The 16,317-nt window shown below is 41.9% G+C and overlaps 1 protein-coding gene across 3 annotated transcripts in view; it reads right to left on the bottom strand.

Moving 5' to 3' along the window:
* The window catches only part of TSPAN9 (tetraspanin 9), a 203,463-nt gene that overhangs the window by 119,854 nt on the left and 67,292 nt on the right, over positions 1-16,317 (bottom strand). The gene's annotated exons all lie outside the window — the stretch shown is intronic.

Genomic DNA, 16,317 nt, shown 5'->3' with positions numbered 1-16,317 from the left:
CGGATTCACTCTCCTCCCTTTCTTGAAGATCGGCACCACATTGGCCTTCTTCCAGTCTTCGGGCACTACACCAGAGTGCCAGGAGTTTTCAAAGATCCGTGCCAGGGGCTGGGCTATGACTAAGAAACTACTTGAGCCAAAGACTGGCAAAGTTACAAACAACCAATATGCTATGAAGCTAGAACCAAAGAAACTCCATGGCAAAAATATCAGCCAGTGACTTTCCATTTCTAGTGGGAATGTTAGATTCCAAGGAGAAAGTAGTCACCAACCTACCAAAACTACAGATAGCTCAGTCACACTAAGGTCATACATCACAACCACCTTGGCAAATAAGTGCAATGGGAGGAACAGAAAACATCTAAGAAAACAGAACCAAAAAACAGTGTGGCTATGTGTATTGTTGAATATATTCAGGAATATACCAGCAGCGCTACTGCACTGACAGAAGTAAACACAAAGCCCACCCTGTCACCGACAATGAAAAAATTACAAGGAACAAAAGCAGGCACTGGGTGTTCAATCCATCTAATCAGCTAGAAAGGCCACTGTAGCGGAAACTGTTCTGAGAATAAGAAAGTCTTGTGATCTGAGTGGCAAAAGAGTGTAGAAATTAGACTCACCAACAGATGACTAATAAGAGGCAAAATAACCATCAACATCTTTCTTCAGACCTCCAGCCTTGATGAGTTTTATTTATAGGGCTTATGCATTTGCAGGTTTCATTAACTGGCTGAAGTAGGGTTTTGCTGTCTGGAATAATGTTTTATTTGCATTTTCTAATATGGAAAACCACAGTGGAAGCCACTGGAGGGAGTTTACTACCCCAGCATGATGTGATGAAGTGTCAAGTCTTGGTAACTTTGAGCCAAGTCAATCCAGTGACAGGACCTCGGAAAAAACATTGAATCTTTTCACCAGCATGCTTGTGTATCACATTTATCACAGGGGTTTATGCTGTAAGTCTTGATATAACTAATTACAGAAAATGTCACCAGAAACCTACTGCAATCAATTCATCTGGATTAGACCTAAACTCTTCTGGGAACCTTAGAAAAAGTCATCAGAAACAGAACCAAACATAAGAAAAAAAACAACCCAAACAAACCTTGAGTTACACTTAGCTATTTTTTTTTGCATGTCAAGGCAGTGTGAATGCTGCTGTATTAGTGAAAAGTCCTTGCCAAGATAACCCAATATTTCAAGGCCCTAACTTGCCTAGGAAATCTGTGCTGTGGATTTTAGTCAGGGCTTATTTCTACCGGGCTCTGTAAAATTTCACCCTAATACATGGAGATGATTGGTCCTGTAGTCAAGACATTAATCTAAACCTTGGTAGTTCTACATCCAATTCCCTGTTCCACCACTGGTTTCTTCTGTGAACTTGGATAAGTCAGTCCCTCTTTGCCTCAGCTCTATTTAACAGAGATGTTGTGAGGATTGGTAGACTATTAACTAAGATGCATGCTCAAGTACAGCAGTACCAGAAGAAAGATCAAATAAGGGTCTCAGATATATGAAAAAAGATAACATAGAACAGATAACGTAGATCCCCCAGGATCTGGGGGAACGTTTGTTCACCAGAGCGCCCCAAGGGATGACTAGGTCGAACGGTCATAAACTCCTGCAAGACCGTTTCAGGCTGGACATAAGGAAGAATTTCTTTACTGTCCGAGCCCCCAAGGTCTGGAACAGTCTGCCATTGGAGGTGGTTCAAGCACCTACATTGAACACCTTCAAGAGTAAATTGGATGCTTATCTTGCTGGGAACCTATAACCCCAGCTGACTTCCTGCCCTTTGGGCAGGGGGCTGGACTCGATGATCTCCCGAGGTCCCTTCCAGCCCTGATGTCTATGAAATATGGGAAAGTCCAGTGGCAGAAATAACCCGGAGCTGAAAAAAGAAGATGTTTTGCTTAACTTCCTAAGAACCCTGGAAAACAGTGGTTTTCAAGCTTCTCAGAATCAAGGGACCCCTCTGAAAATGTCAGTGCTTAGCTTTCACTAATTTCTGGACCAGAGAAAAATAACAGCAATTTTTCTGTTTTTGACACTATGGATTCCTATTTGAAATTTCTGGGTATACCTTGTGTATCATGTGTAGGTGATTCAGTGCGAATAGTGCTAATATTGGGCAGCACCCTGCAACTCCCTTAAAACAAACTCACAGCGTGTGCAGTGGCACCCTGTTTGAGAATCACTGAAGTAAAAGGTTTGTGATCAGGGTGACTGAGATGTGGAAGATGACAGCCTGATGAACTGGAATGGAAGAACAGAAAGATGTTAAGTCTCAACCAGAGATTTAGCTTGAAACAGCTGTTCACCATGAAATGAAATGTTTACATTTCTGAATTACAATGCAATGACAAGCAGTTCTCTTACCTGGCTTAAGACCATAATTGGTTGGAAGTTGTCCAAGGCTACCCTGAAGAAGAAATCAGTCTTGTAAAGAAGCCAATCCAGTCAATAGTAACACAGCTGCTAACAAAAATGAAGTACTGCCTGCTCAGCAGCAATTTTTAAAGAATTTAGAGTTAAGTGTGTTTAATAACCAGATCAGGAAGGGGATCTCTCATTAAGAAGTAGCCCTTGCAGAAACACAAACTTTCTTAAAGATGGGAGAATATGTGGATGATAGAACTGCAACAAAAATATTAAGGTAGCTTATGTCAGAAGTCTTCAATAAGAAAGAAGGAGAGAGATCCTAGTCAAAAACAATCCGGGAAATAGCAAAATCAAAATGTATGCTAAGAACACAAGAGATTTACATAAATAACACAGAAAGTAAAGCTGACCCACAAGCACCCACATGAGAAGGTCATAGCAACATGCTGTTCTTGCTAGTCTATCTATTCATGTGCGAGTTACAGGTCTCTAAGACTGAAAATCAAATGGCCAAGTTGTATTCAATACTCATTCATCTACATACATACACAGGAATATTTTCCATATATAAATATTTCTGTACTGGAATCTGCATGCTTATAAGTATACATTATATACTGTCACCAAGAGCCTTCACTGAGCTTTGGACCTGTCTTGGGAAACTCTAGAAGATTTGGGTTTGTGATGGTAATAAATGGAAAGAGAGTAATGAAGCAGATGTGCATACCAATGTGAGCCTATGCACATGTGCACACATATGCACAAAATTTTAACCACAAACTTAAACTGTTCTGCAAAGCCAGCCCTTTTTTTTAAACTCCCACACAAATGCAGGGTTGTAAGTCTTCTCTTTTTGTTAATTTTTTGCACTGATTCAAATCCAGGGATTGAAAATTATACCAGGTCCAGGAGTCCAGGATTTGCTCGTTTTGATTCTGATTAGTCCCCAAAAAATAAAATAATCACTGCTAGATCAAGAGAACAGTTAGAAACTTCCTAACTAACAACTCACAACCCACAAGAGCTAAGAAATTAGTAAGTCTGTAAATTAAATGAGGGTAAAATTCCAGTTTCTATATGGTCCCTGCTCCAAGGCCTCACAATGGGATAATTTGATTTAAGCTTAACCATTGCAATTTGTGGCATACCACCAGCTAAAACCACAAGCAAATGCAATGTGTGGCAGGGGAGAAAAGCAAGATGGCAATGAGAAGGATAAGATTTCAAGGTCTGATATCTTATGGCTTACCAGCGCCAGCAGACAACTTACAAATACTTACAGGATCAATATATTATTAAAAGCAAAGGACACTGGAGCAGTCACTGGAAACAGCATTGATCCTGGCTCAAGTATAATAGGGAAGAAGCATGCACAAAAAGTGAACTACAGGGTTGGGATACCAAATCTGATCTGCAGAGGAGGTCAACTGAAATATTTGTCTAAAGCCCGCAGGCTCTACCTTTCAACACTGAACCCAAAACCAGCTTTATTTGCAAATGCCACTAATTCTTTTTGCCTGGGAAAAATTACTCCCCTTCCCGCTCATCTATTTTTACAAACCGAAATAAAACAAGAAGTACCAGGAATGAATTATGTTGTGTTGGAAGGGGTCAGAAGCATAGTGATTATGTAAGTTCCCACTGGGGGTCTAGGAGCGGGGACTGATTCACCGGGGTAAGAAATTGAGGATACTGAGTCAGCACAACATCTATGGCCTTGAACACTTCAAATTCATCCCAGCTGCACTGGCCCACGTGAGCCCAAATGACATAACTAGAATGCAAAAACAAGGGAGATTTGGATTGATTCATCTGTGGCTCTCTCAGAGACAGCCACAAACAATGGCTAGTCACGATGATTCCTTAAGGAAACCCCACTCCACTTGTTCTAACCCATGAAATTATTAGATCATAGAGGTCTCAATGGCAAATAAAACTCTGATCTGGGATATAGGAGAAAGGTAAAAGGACCAACCAAGTCAAACTACCAGGCATCTGGAGGTTCAATTATCTCTATTCAATACACACCACAATTTAATTTGCTGTTAAGCAGCAAGGGACTGTGCTGAACAGAGGTGATCCATCCAAATTGATTTAAAACTAATTCGTTTCTGAGGGCTGCACAACTGCTCGGAGTTCAGCACCTGGAGTCATTTCTGTAAAGTGATATTAAAGTGATTAAGTCTTACATGACCTCCCTAATATTTAATATCCACCATTTCATATAATACCTCTAGCCATGTCCTGACACGGATCCTTTATTTTTGACAGCGTGGTGCTGGTGGTAGTGGTAACGATGGCAAAAGCAAGGTCCCCTCTTTATTTGGTAGACAGCAGGCATAGCCTAGGATTACCACTAGGATTCCTCCTTCGATTCAATGAGCAGAGGTAGAATCAACTGGGTTGCAGGAAGGTTAAGTGACTTCGTCATTAACCCAGGATGAGTGGAAAGAAATTAGCAGGTACATTACCTAAAATTATCTGTCATCCCAGGGTAACTCAGCTTCATACAAGGCACATTTTAACTTGCACATATAGCAGAACCCCAATTAACTGAACCTCGCCATTAATTGGGTTGTCTCCCTTCGTTTTTATGTATAGAAGTAGTGTTCAGTGCCATCAAACAAATTTGATGTCTCTTCTCAAAGTCAGAAAACTGAAGTCATTGTTGCTACATGTTTCTCTTACAATATTTGTGCAAGTTAAAGCATGCACTTTTGGAGCCATCTTTATTGTGTGCCTACCTAGATGATAACACATATATAGAAAGGTAGCAGTGTATCCAAATTTTCTAATCCATCCTACAAACCCAGGGACAAGAAAGAAATAACACAACGTATTAAAAGAGGGACAGTACACCCCTACCTCTCCTTCACAAAAAGGAAGGTAAGTATCATCAAGTTCAAATAACACATGTGGGAAGTGTGGTGCAGAGGGATGAAGACATCACACAGTGAGTCAGCAATGCAATGGTCAAGTGCAAAAGCTTCCTGACTTTCAGCTCCTTGCCCTGTCTACTGGACCACTCTGGTTTCACACTATGGGATCAGAAGTCCTTTGCTTAGAGCTTCACAAAAAATCTTCCAGGCCCAACAGGATGTTCTGTCCACCCAAGGCAGCATTAGTTACATATTCAGAGCATCTCACTACCTAATCAGTGATTCTGAGGGCAGGTGTGGGACCAAGTTGCCTTGTCACGGTCTAGGCCGGCACGATCGGACAGGTGGGGGCCAGCGGCGAGGAGTCAGGCAGTCGATACCCGTATGGTTGAAAAAAACCTTTTTATTTTCTCTTTACTTACGCCACCAGATGATGGTAGTATAGCGCAGGTCAGGCTTAGTTACAACGATAGCGGTAAACGAAGACAACCGTATGTAAGGGCAGGGTACGCTGGGACACCACGGCGGCGGACGGACGGTCGAAGACGAGTGTGTGTGAGGATGGGGTACGCCGGGACACGACAGTGGCGGGGAGACAATTACAAGTGGCCAGCCTGTGAGACAGCTCTGGGCTCATGAGAGCTCGCCTCCTGTCAGATCCGGCCTCCTGACAGACCTGGTCTCCCCCAAGATTCTGTCAGAGCTGGTCTCCACTCTCTGATTTTCCTGAGCTAGTCTCCCTGTCAGATCTGGTCTGGTCTCCCGCTGTGGGCGGAAACTCGCTGGCTAAAATACTTTTCAGGTAACCAATCACACAGTTCTCTTTATGGAAAGTTCTAGTTAGATTACATAATGCCTAGTACATGACCAGGCATGCGTGCTTTGCCAATTCAAATTACCTCATACCATGTGTGGGGCATGCTTGGACATGTGTACTGGCTTTCTGGGGTTTTTCCACTCACATGCTCACGCTGGTTTCTTTTTTAATTCTGTGTTGTCAGCATCCTTTTCAATTCTGGGTCTGACAGCAGGAAGGGAGGACATTATTTACCAGTGGGCAGTTCTGCAAGCTGATTAACTTCTATCTGAGAGCTTCACGCTCCCTGTTCTTGACATGGCTTACACAGCTCTTCTTGAACTCTGAGTCCATTTGCTTGGGACTTTTACCAGCATTCATTATGTCCACACAGCACATGGAGGGAGAATATGGAAAGAGATCTTGGGACCTGTTACAAACAGTGAAGACCCACAGCATGAGGTTTTATAGGGCAGATGAAGAGAACTTCTCTGTTTCCCACAAGAAAAAGCACTTGTTCCCCAGATCCCTACTAGTTGCATTCCTCTCTCTCCTTCCTTCCCTCCCTCTTCAAGCTGTAGTCTGTCTACAACTTTCTCTTACGAGGGCAACTCTATTTATTCATGCAATATATATGCCTCCCTTCCCACTGAAGGCTCAGGGCAGCTTGTAATAAAAGGACAAAATAACTTATAAAACAGGAATGCAACAAGAGAAGTGGTGCAGGCTCCTACCCTGGGGGTGTTTAAGAGGAGGTTAGATGCACATCTTGCCGGGGTCGTTTGACCCCAGTATTCTTTCCTGCCAGGGCAGGGGGTCGGACTAGATGATCTGCTCAGGTCCCTTCCGACCCTAGAAACTATGAAACTAAGAGAACAAAACTACTTAAAAGGAAACTAGGACCTCTTTGTAAAACAGAGACCTCTCCCCTCCCCGCCAATCTAAACAGCATCTCAGTCTAGCTTTGATTGCTAAACACCTGCCCAGTATGAAGGTGTTACAGCATTTCTGAAATGTCCAGGCTTGGGCTCAGGTGAGCCTCACAAGAGAAGCTACAAAGATATGGATGATGGTGGCTAGACCCAAACCTGAAGGAACTGTTTTTTTCTCCCCTCAATAAAACAGGAAAGGCAGGGAACAGACCATACTCGCATAGAAAACTTCATCATTCAAGTAGTTGGCTGGTTAACTTACCTGCATTACTAATGCAGGTAATGTCTAGTAAGTTATGGTGGGTGGTGGGGAGAGAAGAGGCTCACTTCAGGACCTCTGTCTGATGAACAGGAGCCTTCTGCCCACCTCGATGCAAAGAGGATGCAGAAGACACTGCAGGACCAGAAGAAAGCTGGAACAGAAGCATGTGTTACAGAGACAGAGCAATATGTAATTCAAAGCTTACAGCATGGAGATAGGGCTTAATGAGACGGACGCGGATCAGATGAATTGTATGTATAGGAGGGAGGAGAGAGGAGTGTTTTGCTTTAAGGGAGGTTGAATTGTGGGAAGAGTAGCTGGACAAAGGGGAAGAGGTGGATATCATATTTTTGGACTTTAAAAAAGCCTTTGATTTTATGTCCCATGATATCCTTATGGTGAAATTGGAAAACTGTGGCCTTGACTACACTACAGCCTAATGGCTGGGGAACTGGCTCCGAAGTTAGATGCAGAGAGTGGTAGTTGATGGAACCAAATCATCATGACACAGTGACCAGTGTTGTCCCCCAAAGCTCCCTTCTCAGGCCTGTACTCTTTAATGTCTTTATAAATTATCTGGACTCTGGTGTCAGAAGTGGACTGGTTAAATTTGCTGATGACACCAAACAATGGGGAAGAGTGTACACACTTAAGGATAGGACGACCTCGACAGGCTCACATGGTGGGAGGATGAAAACCTGATGGCATTCCACACGGAAAAATACAAGGTGCTCCACCATGGGGGAAAAAAACCTGTATCACACTTATAGGCTTGCAAGCGCTACACTTGCTAGCACCACAACCAAAATAGACTTGGGGGTCATGACCAACCACAAGATGAACATGAGCCACCAATGTGATACCACAGCTGGCAAAGCAAACAAAACTCGGGCTTGCAGCTACCAATGCATCTTTGGCAAGACCCAGGAAGTCATCCTCCCGCTGTACTTGGCCTTGGTGATGCCACAGCTGGAACACTGCATCCAGTTCTGGGCTCCACAATTCAGAAAGGATAGGAAGAAGCTTGAGAGAATCCAGAAGACAGCTACATGCATGATCCGAGGGCAAGAGAGCAGGCGTTACGAAGAGAGGCTGAGAGCCATGGGACTCTACAGCTGGGAGAAGCGAAGGCTCAGGAGTGGCTTGGTGGCAGCCTATAAGTACATAAGGGGTGTGCACCAGAATCTGGGGGAATGCCTGTTCAACAGAGCACCCCAAGGGAAGACAAGGTCCAACCTTCACCAACTCCTGGAAGACCATTTTAGTCTGAACATAAGGAAAAACTTCTTTACCGTCATGTTCCCAGAGCCTGGAACAGACTCCTTCCAGAGGTGGTGCAAGCACCTATTCTGGATACTTTGGACCATTTGACCCTAACTGACTTCCTGCTCCTTGGGCTTCCTGCTCCTAATGTCTATGAAATCTTAGGGGATCCCATGGAAAAGAGCTGTGCATCTGACACCACACAACCTAAGTCACTACACTATGTAACGTATATAAAGATCAGAGCTCTTTTTCCTTAACTTCTAAATTGTTATTCTGCTTCTCACATGCAAGGAATTGAAACCAATTTCTCGTACAGAGGCTTGAAAAACAACCCTTCCCAGCAGGCTATGTTATAACAAATATATCAAAGAATTCTACAGTCAATTTGTAAATCAATAAATCATTTATCCAGTGTTGACACAAGCAATAAATGGTTCCCAAGCACCTTGACCAATACAACAAAAATAGTTCCATAAACTTCAAATTGCACCCCCCTGGCAACCCAAGGGGGAAAAAAGACAGCCTTAGACTGTGGCATTAGCAAACAGCGGTGAGTAAGAGGAACACTGCAAAGAATTTTAGATCAATGTGCCCTCTATCAAACTTAAATATATCTCACTCACTCCTTTCAAAAGGTTAGAGATGCTGCCATCTGGATGAGCCAGACTTCCACAGACCTGGAATGAGCCCCATTTGTTTAACTAACTAAACCAGTTTAAACTAAAGTAGTTTCAACAGAAGCACATTTGAAACATTGCCCCCTAGCAGAGTTTGAATGTTGTTCTCTGCTACTGCTTCAATGTGGTTTTAAATGGACTTAGTTATGGCACATTCGATCACATGGAGTCATCAGGCAAGAAGAGATTTATTGTCTAAATTTTAAAACCATAGGTCAAAAATCCCTATACAGAAACATGCCTGTAATGGCACATCTAATATTTAAATGTTTCTAATTAGACACCAAATCTCAGCATTTGAATACATAAGTGTTGATTTACAAGCAAATTTGAATTAACAAATGAAGAAATTATTTGCATATAGAAATCTCTTCTAAAACAAAAAGGTTTAATATAGATAGGACTGAAAATAATCACTTCACTTCAGTGAATTAAAATTAGTTCTCTCTCTCAGAGCTCAATATGTACAAACAAAGAGAGAATTGATATTTCTGAGTGGTCTCTTTTTCCCTGCATAGTACCTTAACTGTCACTACATTAGGGCCTTATGTCAATACAGGTTTGCTGTGTGTTGTCACTTGCTGCTTGAGAAGTTCTCCAGTGGCTCTGGATTCATTCTTGCAAGAAAATTACAGACCCACGCATTGATATTTTGTCATAAGACAAGCATCCTTTAACATCTATCCTTGTCTTTATTCCCTGTATCAGAAAACCATGACAGTACCACACGGGGCACAGTGGTTACAAGATGATGCAGTCAGGGCCAGGCCAGACCAATAAAGTGCGCCTTTATACATGGTGTATAGATTGCAATGTTGTTCCCGTTTCAACCATTCTAAAAGCAGTACCAAACCTAGGAGATTAACTTTCAGTTCTGCAGAGGAACAAAACGTGCTCACAAGATTTAGATGTGTACCCAACAGGTTCAGATAAGCATTAAAGCTTTGCAACTCAAACTAAACAGTGTTACAGTATATATTTCAGTTGGAAGAAATGCCTCTAAGTATGGATTACCCTATATAAACAGCTCTAGAAGACTTAGCTGCATTACAGTATCAATACTTGTGACAACAGCCTCACTCACAGAGAGAATGGATATGCTCTCTTGCTTTCTCTGTCTCTGCAGCAGATCCCCAAATTATGAACGGTTCTCCTCCCTATTAAATAAAATTCTTCATTACCAAACATTTTAAATTCCCTTCAAGAACAATAGCTTTTTTCCCTTCTTTTAATAAAAATGGATTTACAAATGGACTGAATGATTTTTATTTGCTATATTTAACTATACCAGCACTACCATTCTCCCGTTAACTAACTTTTTCAGATCATTTTATTGTTGTTGTTCTTGTATCCTTAAATTTTAGGAAAAGGAAAAATCCCAGAATATGTTACTAAAAAAAGCGTACCTGAAAACTGAATACAAACTTGAATTTACTAACTTAATTTGATTTGATTTAAGCTTTACTCATTTCAACAACTGGTACCTTCAAACAAGAATACTATAATTAATAATAGCTTGTAATGAAAGTATTTATAACTAGTATTTGAATTCCTAACAGGGAGCCTGAAGGAATATATAGTAAGACTTAATTTGACAAAGGAATCACATTATGTAACTTACTAACTATACTTAGCTATCTAACCCATGACCACAGAGAAGCAATCACAGATTTAATAATCCTGCTGAATATTCCTCCAGTTTAAATTTATTATGCTAACCAATAAATTAGCAATGCTGAAATCTATCTGAATGTATATTACAAACTCTCCAGTATATATGGACTGTTTTGGGCTAATAGCCTCTATTGAAAAGGATAAATGAATTAAAATTTGCCCACGTATCATACTCCAGATGCAGTTTTCTACTGCAACTTTGATCTCTCAGCTTCAAAACTTCCCTTCCTCAAACAGGAAAAGTGAACTTTCATTTCTTTTTGAAAATTTCCCTTTTATAAATATAATTATTTGAGTAGGAAAACTTTCCAATAAGCTATATAAACACTGCCATAATGCTGTCTCTAGGCAATACACTAAAGTGAAGTCTATTGTAGAAGCCATATCTTAATCTTAATACTTAGCCATTATCCTTCTTGACAATTAAGCTACTATCTTTATAAACAAAAATCAATATTTGATTTCTTTAGTGAGGCTGTATTGGCTGCTTTGCAATCTTGATTCATTTGTCAAAATGCATCAACTACGATATGTACTTGTCCAGTTCTCTGTCATATTATGCACTTAGGATGAATTCAGGGTAAATCACCATGCTCTCCATACAATTAAATACGATAAGCTTCCTTAACACTCAGCTCAGACTTTTCTAATCTCCAAAAGAAAGCAGTGCCAGATGGTAAGCAACAACTGCTAAGAACCACTCATGACACAGAGAACTACCTGAAGTTCTTATCATTATAGTGAAAAATACCTCCTATTTCAAGTTAACGAGACATTCCATCTAGAACAGTTCACACACAACACTACAGGCCAGCAAACGCCCCTGGTATTAAATTGCACGAGTGCATTTTCTTGTTAGGGGTACAAGTAACCGAGAGCCTAACATTTAACATCATTTGTGGGGCCATGACTGAAATGATCATCTGCAGAAATGATGTACTTACTACCTGTACGTCAAGGTCAGCAGAGAGACCGTACATTTGGGTACAGGCAGTCCTCGGACTTACGACACAATTAGTTCCTGAAAACGGCGTCTTAAGTCGAAACGTTGTAACTTGGAACCAGCTTTCTCATAAGAAACAATGTTATAAATGGGGGATTGGTTCCTGAACCAAGGGTTGATACCCATTTTCACCAAAAATACCCCAGAATTTTGTACTCGATTAATTATAGATGAATAATATAGCTACATTAATGTTTTTATATTGTAAATAGCAATCATATTGATTTGGAAGAACTTCTTTGAGGTGACTTTGCTGGACTTTTTGAAAGGCTCTTAGTTGGACTTTTTGAAGGGCTCTTGGCTGGAGTCTTCTCAGGAGTCTTTGCTGCAGGTTTTTTCTGGAGTCTCGTCTGCTTTCTTAAAGAAAGTATCCAAGGAAGGTTGGACTGATGTTCTCCAGGGAGATGAGCAACGCAGCGAACTTGTTCGCTGGCATGGCGTGGCGTGGCGTGGCATTGGATCAAGCGTTGTAAGTTGAAACTGACATTATCAAGTTGAAACGGTGTCAATTTGTAAACGTTGTAAGTGTGAAACGTTGCAACTCGAAACATTGTAAGTCAAGGACTGCCTGTATTCTATATATATAAAGGACTTAATCCATCTGTCTGTATGTCTGTCCAGTCTTGGGGGGCATGGTTCCCAGCAGAGTGTGGCTCCAGCCAGTGCTGTGTCAAGAATGACAGATGAGGCATGACTCCAGTGGAGCGGGCCAGACAGACACAGAGCAGGGGGGTGGGGGTGCATGGCTGGATGAAGAACAGTGGCAGCACAGGGCAGTGCCTGGTGGTGGCAGCTGCTGCATGCAAGTTTGCCCACTCTTGGGAGGCGGCAGCAGTGGCGCGGGGTGTTGAGTGGTGGCACTCCATCCCTGTGCGCCCACCACCCCACCCCCGTCATTCCTGATGGGCAATTTTCTAGTATCAGTATAAACTGGATGCTGATGGCTGGATCCCTTAGTGTCTTTAGATGGGTATACTTTGAGCCAGGCCAATGGTTTAAGGGCAATATAAATTTCTGCCACACAGAGGATCTCAGCTTACATACTAGCCCTGGGTTCTGCCAAGCTCTGAGCAGTAAAAAGGAATCACTGGCATCATTCTCTGAGCTCATGCTCAAGAACAGCTCTGAGAGCTTTCTAGGGAAGCAATGCCCAGCCCTCTTCAAGAAAGGCTGCCCACTTGAAGACGTGGATAGGAAAATAAAATCCCAAAGGTAATAACATCTGCCAAATAAACCATAAATCATGTTAAAATCAGAATGAGACCAGGCATAGTTTCTGCTCTGTAGAACCACAGTACCACACTCTGCCATCCAAATTCTTATTCTCTTAGTGTTCACCCACATGTTTCAGCACTTGGCTGTTAGACTGGATCTCAGTCAGACTCCTTAAAACATAATTCTTCAATTTCTATTTCTAGTTCTCCAAATAAACTCATGCATAAAAGATATCATCTCTTGCATTGGCCAAGAGAGAAACTATTGATTGAGGGCATTCTTTTATCACCTTGGGAGACCTGGAATCAAAGACAAGTTAGGTGCTCCTTAGTGAATCCTTTGAGAAAAATCAATCCATGTGACACAGCCACCACCCAGTTTTGGATGTACTGACAACCACTGCTCAAGAGAAGCCCACAACTTCACAGGGTTGAACCCAAATGTAGTTCTCAGCCTCTTTAGACTCAAGGCACCCCTCATTAGTCTCGACACACCCCTCAGAAAATGTTGGCTCTTGGTTTTCACTCATTTTTTTTACTAGAAAAGAAAAAGAGCAATTTCTCTGTTACAAAGAATTCAGAAAGAACAGAACAGTCAGAATGCTTTTAACACTATGGATTTCTATCTGATATCTCTGACATTGCATGGCACTCATGACACCCTTGAAAGAATCTCAAGGGAAGCCAGGGTGCTGTCGCATCCTGGCTGAGAATCACTGTATTAGCAGAACTCAGAGACCTGTAATGGCAACAGCAGGGGATGCTGTAGACACAGAGTGGGATATACTAGCACAGATTGAGGAAAGAGGTTGGGTATTGGCATTGGTATCATGTGTTGAAGGTCAGGACTGAGGGGAAGGGGCAGACTGGGAGGTGACCCAGGACTGAAATAGCCAGAGGGCTGCAGGGCAGGAGTGAGGGACAATGGGCACAGCTGTGTGAGAAGCCCAAAACTAGAAGGGCTCCTATTCATGTGCAGGGAGGCTGCTCTGACATGCTGCAATTACAGCATGTCCGAGCAGACTCAATTAAAATCGAGTCTGCTGGAGCGTGGTAATTACCGCGCTCCAGCATAGTCCAGCGTCACATGTATTAGTGTCTCCGTGCTGAAAAATGGTGGTGGGGTGCTTTAAACTAAAGCTTGTTTGATAAGCTTTAGTTCAAAGCACCCTGACACCATTTTTCAGTGTGGGGACACTGATACACGTGATGCTCTGGGCACTTTTAATTAGCGCAGCTCTTGGAGCTGCACTAATTAAAGCATTTCCCAGCCCCATCTCTAAACACCCAAGGATAACAGTATTGCAGGGATTGCAGATCAGCTGCATACAGGGTATTTCATTCTAGCTAATATAGCCATGAACAACAAAAAAAAAGCTGACCAACAATTTTACAAAACACACACATATGACCAGGTAAAAAATTATACATATTCATTGGCATTGCAGCCCTCTGAAATTAATGGAGGGATGGACAGTGCAATTCAACTGTAAATTTAGAAGAGTGAACTTCTGAACAATTTAAACATGGTAAATGGATCAAATTCCTGCCATAGACCACTTTGAAAACTGTTATTTGTATTGGCACTTCTCTAAAATCCCTCAAATACATCCGTCTACAATACAGGTTCCATTTGGTGTAGCCAGGTGCAAACAAAGAGCACTTCAGAATATTCGCCAGAGATATCATGAAGAATACAGCAATACAGCATTGTAAGAGGGAGAAAGACAGACTAAGTTGGATTATTCAAGGAGGAAAGGAGAACCCTCTTTAAGGAAAGAGTTCAGATATGAGGGAGAGCTGATGAGATGCAGAGAAACACAGAAGATGATAGCAGCTGCAGAGTAAATCCAGAGAGACTGGAAAGAGAGAATGAGAGAGAAAGTCTAGTGGGAAAGGAGAAGGGGCCTGGATGTGAGCCAAAAAAGAGGAACTGAAGGAGGATGACATAGGTTCATGAAAGGACAATATAAAAATGTGTACTAGGGAATTGAAGAAAATGCTGAGGTGGGTACTGAAAGGATGTGGCACTGATTTAAAAACTAGGGAGAACCTAGGAATGTGTTTCTTGGGAAAGAGCTGAGATAGAGACATTGCAGAGGGAGATGTCTGGAGGGAGACCAAAGGACTGAGCACATGGAAAAAGAGCAAGTACAATGTTCTAAAATTAATGGCAATGTTTTACATAGGAAACTACTTCCAAGGATAATGAGTAATGCAGCATTGGTATGAACAGCCAGCCTGGCACAAAGGTTGTATCTTAAAAGAGGGGTGCAGATATAGGTTAGGTACGTTTTTGGTAGGGTCAGTGAGTGAAAACTTAACAGTGCTGCAGGAGATTGGTTCAGACACTCTTATGAGACAACTTTCAGCCTTAACCTTCTATGAAACACAGTTCAGCACATTCTATTTATATAGGATTCCCACACCTTCAATGGTAGAAATGCTTCAGTCCATTATTGCTAAACCTCACTGGTACATGAGTGCTCCCGTGCTCTGTCAGGTCTCCTGTTTCCTCTTGCTCTTAAAAGTTATTTCAATAAGTGAGTCAGTTAAGCAGAGAAGCCGGCTAGTAAGGCAGAGACATAGAGCCTCATTTCAGTGCTGACTTCTCCACACATGACACATCTAACCTAATGAGATTTTGAATGACCGGTCTTAAAACTAACCAGCAAACCTATATTTTCATTTACCTCTGAGATATACTTTGTATGACCTTGAATTAAGTACGCAGACATAAATATTACAAATGCTTTTCCTAATCCTGAGAAAACTGCTGACTTTGATTTTAATTAAACAAGCCAGTTCTGCACAGGGCCTTATTCAAACAGACTCGGGGTTTCAATGGGCCTGTGTTTTCCTCACATTTTTCAAGCAGCAATGCCCGGGTGGAGTTTATAGTCTTGTTTTCCCTTCTACATGACATTACTTTGTTCATTGTCGGCACTGGGCTTCAAACCTGCTTGCAAAAGCATTGTTACAACTACCCACACCCCCTCGCTCCTCGAGGAAAATTAATTCTGTTCCCTCAAAAGCAAGAGCTGGTCTCCCACTTAACACACCAATATGGACAACTGCTTCTGAAACTGAATCCAGAGGCATTCATCATTCCAGTCATTTCACATTTGTGCTGACACCTGAAGAGGTTAAAATATATATCTCTGCTTGGTAGATGGAGAGGCCTGACTAAACTTCATTCAAATCAAAAAGCAGTTTGTCAATTAAGTTG

This window comes from Crocodylus porosus, unplaced genomic scaffold (assembly GCF_001723895.1).
Source record: "Crocodylus porosus isolate Cpor-Errol unplaced genomic scaffold, CroPor_comp1, whole genome shotgun sequence".
Taxonomy (NCBI): Eukaryota; Metazoa; Chordata; order Crocodylia; family Crocodylidae; genus Crocodylus; species Crocodylus porosus.
The sequence above is the reverse complement of the archived record's forward strand: the minus strand, read 5'-3'. Positions and strand labels throughout refer to the sequence as shown.